A 6,779-nucleotide genomic window follows, 5' to 3' on the forward strand; every position below is an offset into this window, starting at 1 on the left:
ATTTTTAAATTAGCTGTTCAGGGATCAGAGAGATAATAGATCGTACTTTTACTATATGGAGAAATGTTAGGAGGTTATGTTATTAGTCCTGACCCAACATTCTGCAATTGAATGTAATATTTAGTGCCATATTTCAGTAAGGCAAATGATAATAAGAAAGAAAATTTCCTCATGGGCCATGAATATTCATAATGAAATGATATAATTATGGGTGACATGGATATTATTTACATAGGAATATAATCTATTTAGAAATATAAGTTTTAAGTCAAGTAGAAATGGATACGAGTCCTCCTTCTCTCCTAACTGTTTGACCATGGGATATCTAGACCTCAATCTCCTGCTAGCTAAAATGGGGATAACTTGATTAACCTCATTGGGTTTTGTGGGCATTCAGAGATATAATGCATGCGAGTGCATAGCACAGTGCCTGGCACATTGTAATTGCTCAGTAAGTGTTGGCCAGTAAGTTTTACCCATAGTAAATTCATTTTCATGGTTCTATAAACTTACATTTGCATAATGATTTATGGCCTACAAGTTGATTTTATAGTCATCACATGTTTTTTTATTTTTTTACTCTAACAATATGCACAAAAGCGATAGAGAACAAGAACATATTACCTAGTTTAAATGATTTTTCTAATGCTACTCAGCCAATTAGTGACAGGGTTGGGCCTATAATCTAGGCATATTACACCTAACCAGTGCCAATTCTAGAACTATTCCTGTACAATTCAAGAGGAAGTATTTCTATTACAAAGTCACCTACTTGGAATTATTTTATCTGAACTATTATGCATTCAAATAAAGTCAGTTAATATAAATCCACACACAGCTAATTAAATGTCATATCAATTATCTGATGTATCAGTTGGCCTTGTCATACTATGACTTCATATAATTTCATTTTTTAATATCGTAACATTCATTTTAGCATTTAAAAAGTAGTCATTTTTTTGTGTCCTCTATACTCTATGGTCATGCTATAATTTTTTTCTCCCAAAATAAAGAATCTGTATTTGTCTTAAGGGAAAATAAAAATACGTTCACCATTTACTTTGCAAAACAAATTTAATATTTCAGCAGCTGTGATTTACATTGTGAGTTTCCATTACATTCTCTTATAACTAGTAAAAACTCTAGTAATAATATATTCACTTCCAGTGTGAAGAGTTGAAGTGGTTGGTATAATCAATGTTCCTGAACTAATGTTCATTAAAAAAGTCATGAATAATAAATTCAACTGATCGTAAAGGTATGCACAGAAGGAAAAACAACAGCTTTGGCAATGATTTCAAACTTCTGTGTGTCTAAGAATCATTTGGGGGTCATCTTACAGTGAAGATCCCAGATAAGCCCCTCCCCCAAAGGGGCTGATGTATTGGGCATGGAGCATTGTCTAGGAGTCTGCATTTTAATATTGTGCCCTTGAGAGCTCAGTAAGGTTTCCCATGGGTCAAACTACTACCTTTGAGAATTCTTTCAAACTCTTCCCATATTTTTTATATTATTATTCAAGTTATAAGAGGAGAGAGCCTTTATCAAAGTCTGGTCCAAGGCTCCTTAAAGTCCAAGCCTTCAGATCATTATGCATCCACATCAGATCCATTTTGGGTTTATATTAAAATGCATATTTATTGACCCCATGCAAGATTAACTAAATGAGATTCTCTAGAATGGGGCAGATTTGCGCTAGAAATCAACTTTCCAGGTGATTCTGACACATAAAAAATTTAAGAACCATTAATTTTTTTCTCTCTTTAACTCATCTTTTACCCTTATAGGCTCTGATTTTCTCCATCCAAGGAGGACTACGAATCATCTTTTTAACAAGGTCTATTACAGGCAATAGATGAAAATGTAGGGCATGTTTAGCCTCTGGAGTTGCCTTGGCACAAGGAGACAGTTGAACAGAAGAGTGGTCAGTAGAGTACATTTCTGATACATGAAACATCAAGCACTGACATCTGAAATCTGGTAGGATTGCTGTAATCATCATATGTATTAATCAGAATCAGATAAGCTATCCTGTACTAACAAATAACTCCAATATTTCAGTGGCTTTATATTAACAAGACATATTTCTTGTTTATGCTACATGCCCAGCATAGGGGATTACTTTTTGTAGCTTTGCCATCTGAAATGTGTGGCTCCTTGCTGTTCCATGCTTCAGCCTAAATATTACACTTACTACTTTCACTCGCAATTTATTGGCCAAAACTATCGATGACTATAGTCATAGAGACGGCTGGAAAATGCACTTTTTCTGTGTTCCTAGGAAGAGAAAAATGAAACAGAACTTGATGAACATAGTGCTGTCTTTGTCTAAGAACGAGATATTGAGATCACCGGAAGAGGCAAGAGACATTCAAACAGAGATATGTCACATGTTTTGATAATGAAGGAAGAGAAGGACTTTGTGGCCAACACCCCACCACAGCTTGCCAAAGTTTCAAGTCAGTAGCTGGAAAAAAAAATGTATAGAAAAGAGTTGACTTGACCTTGTATATAAATGTTCCCCAAAGAAAAGTTGTTGAAGGAATCCACAGTAATACAGTTCCTGTTTAAGAGAAAGCATTCTTAAAACCTGGAAAGTTCCTGTATTTGGTTCATTCCCACTCAGTGGCTTTGCTCAAACTATCTGCCAATGAGCCATTTCATTTTTGAATATCCAGGGAGCCTCAGGAGAATTGAAGATATTTAGAACACAACAGAGCATGTAACACGGTCATTAGAAAGTATCACTCAATCCATTTATCTGAAGAGCTAAATAGGGAATTCAAACTGAACATGCTAAAGCTCAGACGAAGGAAGAGACAAAAGCTGACAAAAAGTGGGTATTATGAAGTCTGCTGCTATCTATGCATCTGCTCTCCCTATGACTTGGACTCTGATTGTATTAAAGATTTGAATTTTTATATGACTTTTCTAATGTTGTGCAATATCGTTCAATCATGAGGAAAAGCTCTCTTTGTGTTGGTGAAAATCAGTGCTTCAGAAGCCATGATCTAGGTTAATAAGTTATAATGCTGAATAAAGAAAAAAAACTTTATTTCCTAGTGAAGCAAGGGGATAATTGACACACTCAAAATTCTTTAGAGAATAATTTACAAAACTTTTTTCTTGGACAACTCAAAACACTTAAAATATTTAAATGGAAAAAATGGCTCTTTGAAATGGGCTCATAAAAAAAAGAAGAAAGATTCCAAATAAACTCTGAACTCAGATCATGAGCTATGTTTATCCTACTCCTAAGTGATGAGAATTTTAATATTTCATTGCTTTATTAGAAGAAAAACAAAAAATAAAATCGAATCTGATATGTGTTTTTTACTTAAGACACAGAGGCCTACGTAACAACTTGCTGTATTTCTACTGTCAAAAACTGTGCCACGTATTTGCAATTAACTTATAATTTATTACCATATGTTAAAATACTTTGAGCAAGTGGTTCTTAACCAGAATTGGACATCATCTTTTAAAAAAACTGCACATATTTGAGGCCTACTCCAGACTACTAAATCTCCAAAAATAACTTAGATATGTAATCTTGTAAATGATCACTGCCTTAAGTATTCTTATAATATTTGCAACTCTTTCAATGAAAAATCAAAGATGACATATTGTAAATTTGGAGGGAACAAGGTAAAAACAAATGCTGATATTATAATCAATATATTTTTTAAAGTGCAAAACTTAACACTCATTGCCAAATACTGGGATTTGGGTACTTTATTTTCATATCTTATTATGAAATTACATAATATACAAGAAAAACAAAATGCAGATAATAAAGTTATAGAGATAATCAATGTATAATAGTTACTCATTGGATACCCAAAGTAGGCTGTTATATCTATGTCGTAAAGTATTATATTTTGTTTCAAGGCAAAGTCAATTAGATGATTTCTAAGAAGAACCAGAAGAAAAAAGGGAAAATAGCAAGTCCGTTCACTCATTTACAAACCTCAGTAATGTAAAAGAGAAGAAAGATATATAAAAATTCTCAAATATCAGACTGGACAGCTAAATTGTGGAGTGGCTGTCAGGATTTGGGGAGTAAAGTTAAATGGTTATTTCTATTGTAAGGGCTCTTAAAATAGTGAAAAATATTAATGGGAGTCAGAAGACCTGAACTGGAATGCCAGTTCTTTTATTATATTTACTGTGTAGCTTTTAATCAGACATTTTTGCTCTCGAGTTCTCAATTTCCTCATATATAAAATGGAAATAATATAATATCTACCTCATTTGATTGTTGTAAAGGTAAAATAATATAATAAATGTGAAACTCTAAGGTCTGTAAATTGCATGTTTGGTAGTGGTATTAATTATTATTATTATTATTATTATTATTATTATTTTATAAAAGAAAGCTGCAGAAAAAGATGAGGTCCAAGAGAAATTCCTTAACCTTCTGAATACTGGGGTACTTCCAGATCATATGGTTTAACTGTAATCTTTCATAGCCTAAAAATTAGAAAATAGACAATATAATTGCATATGACTATAAAGGTTAAAGTTTACCAAAAAAAAAAAAAATCATAGTCTATGAAAGAAAATAACTATTTTTTTTGTATTGCCATGTAACAAATTACCCTCATTGTAGCTTAAAACAACAAATATTGACTACTTTACATTTTCTGTGGGTCAGAATTTGGAAGACTTACCTGAGTAGTTCTTGCTTAGAGTTACTCATAGGGTTGCTATCAAGCTGTCAGCCAGAGCTGTGGCCATCCAAAGGTTCAACTGGGCCAATAGGATCCACTTCCAAGCACAGGCCCCTGGGTGTTGGTAGGAAGTCTTGGTTCCTTGCCATATGTACCTCTCCATAGGTCTGCTTGAGCATCCTCATGACACTTCAGCTGGCTTACCCCAGAGTAAAGATCCAAGAGAGAGAGAGAGAGAGAGAGAGAGAGAGAGAGAGAGGGAGGAAGCCTCCATGCCCTCTATGACCCAGTCTCCAAAGTGACATAGCATCACTTCTGCAATTTTCTATTGGTTAGAAATGAGTCACTAAGTCCAGCCCAAACACAACAAACACAAGAGAAGAGAAATTCAGCTCCACCTCTTGAACAGAGGGGTGTCAAATAATTTTTGGACATATTTTAAAGCCAGCACTGTAACATAGACAATCATTTAAAGTTGGTCCTCCCTGTCCACAGGTTCCTCATCTGTGGATTCAACCAACTGTGGTTGAAAATATTCAGAGAAAATAATTTGTTGTTGCTGATGTGTACTATGTAGTCAGGCCTATGATGGTTGTCTGTATTGAACATATGCAGGCTTTTTCTTGTCATTATTCCCTGAACAATACAGTATAACCACTGTTTACTTAGCATTTACATTGTATTAGGTATTATAAGTAATCTAGAGATGATTTAAAGTACACAGGAAGATGTGCATAGGTTATAAGCAAATACTATTCCATTTTCTGTAAGGGACTTGAGCACCTGCAGATTTTGTTATCTGCAGGGGTCCTGAAACCAACCACCTTGGATATGGAAGGATGACTGTATTTTTCAGATGAATAAGTTGAGGCCCAGAAAAAGAAAGTGATTGGTCTTTAGCCTTCCTAATCTCTTCCCTAACCTGGTAAGCTAACTGGCTGTAGTGGTACTACAACTCAAATGAGAGCTCGCTGTCTTGTTCTAGTTAGAACATGTCTTCAACCTGGTGAAAGATTATAGAGTTGGGAAGAATTATGTCATTTGCTGTCCTGGTATCTCTGTCTCTGCCTGTCTTTCTGTTTCTCTCTCTTTTGACTCCCTCCTTTCCCGCTCCTCATTCTGTTCTACTGGACAAAGAGGCAAGCAGACTCTGAAAGCTGCCGATGGGTGAGATAAATGGAGCTGGTTAACCACATTCTTGGCCTGGGGTTTGAGTATTGAAATAAAATTTTTATTCTGGTCTCCCCTCTAAAGAGATTAGAAATGATTGTTTATTCCAAAATGCAACCACTGCAAGAGGAACGATGAGCAGGTAATTGTTTTCTTTGGACTCACCCAGGCTCTCTTCTGAGATTTGAATTGAAATGGTTATATATTAATATTAATAATCAAGTCATTTCTCCTGTGTATCTCAGACTTCTGAGTGCCTCAAATGGATGGAGTTGGATTAGAAATGCTGTAGGATATTATAATTCTATGCTTCTTTGACTCACTGGGTAATGCTTAAATAAGCCTCTCTCTTCCTCACATATATACATACCAGCATGCAGGGTCTAGTGATATTTTGAAGAACGTTTAAAATGTACAAGGCTTCTACTCAAAGATTCATAAACAATGCTTTTGTGTGTTTAGACCTAGTTTCTGTAACATGTATTTTTTTACTTATAAAGCTTCAGCGAAGTTCTGTCCTCCCGTATCTGTTTTCTCTCACTCTCTGGGGTCAACGGCTGTGAGACGATGCATTAAGTTTACATGGAGCCTGTTCATTGTTCAACTCTGATGCCTTCAAGTTCTGTAAACCAATTTTAATCTCAAGTTCCAATGTCACCATTTTGTAAATTAGATTGAAAAAAAGTTATCTTTTATCTTCTTAACATATCTTTGCCCTTATCTTTTACCCATAAAAACCCTAACCAACCTTCCTATTGTAATATATGTCCACATATTTCATCATGCCAAAGTAGTAATAAGAGAAAGAAAGAAAGGAAGGAAGGACGGAAGAAAGAAAGAAAAAGAAAGAAAGAAAGAAAGAAAGAAAGAAAGAAAGAAAGAAAGAAAGAAAGAAAGAAAGAAAGAAAGAAAGAAAGAAAGAGGGAAGGAAGGAAG

This window comes from Hipposideros armiger, unplaced genomic scaffold, assembly GCF_001890085.2.
Source record: "Hipposideros armiger isolate ML-2016 unplaced genomic scaffold, ASM189008v1 scaffold_14, whole genome shotgun sequence".
Lineage (NCBI taxonomy): Eukaryota > Metazoa > Chordata > Mammalia > Chiroptera > Hipposideridae > Hipposideros > Hipposideros armiger.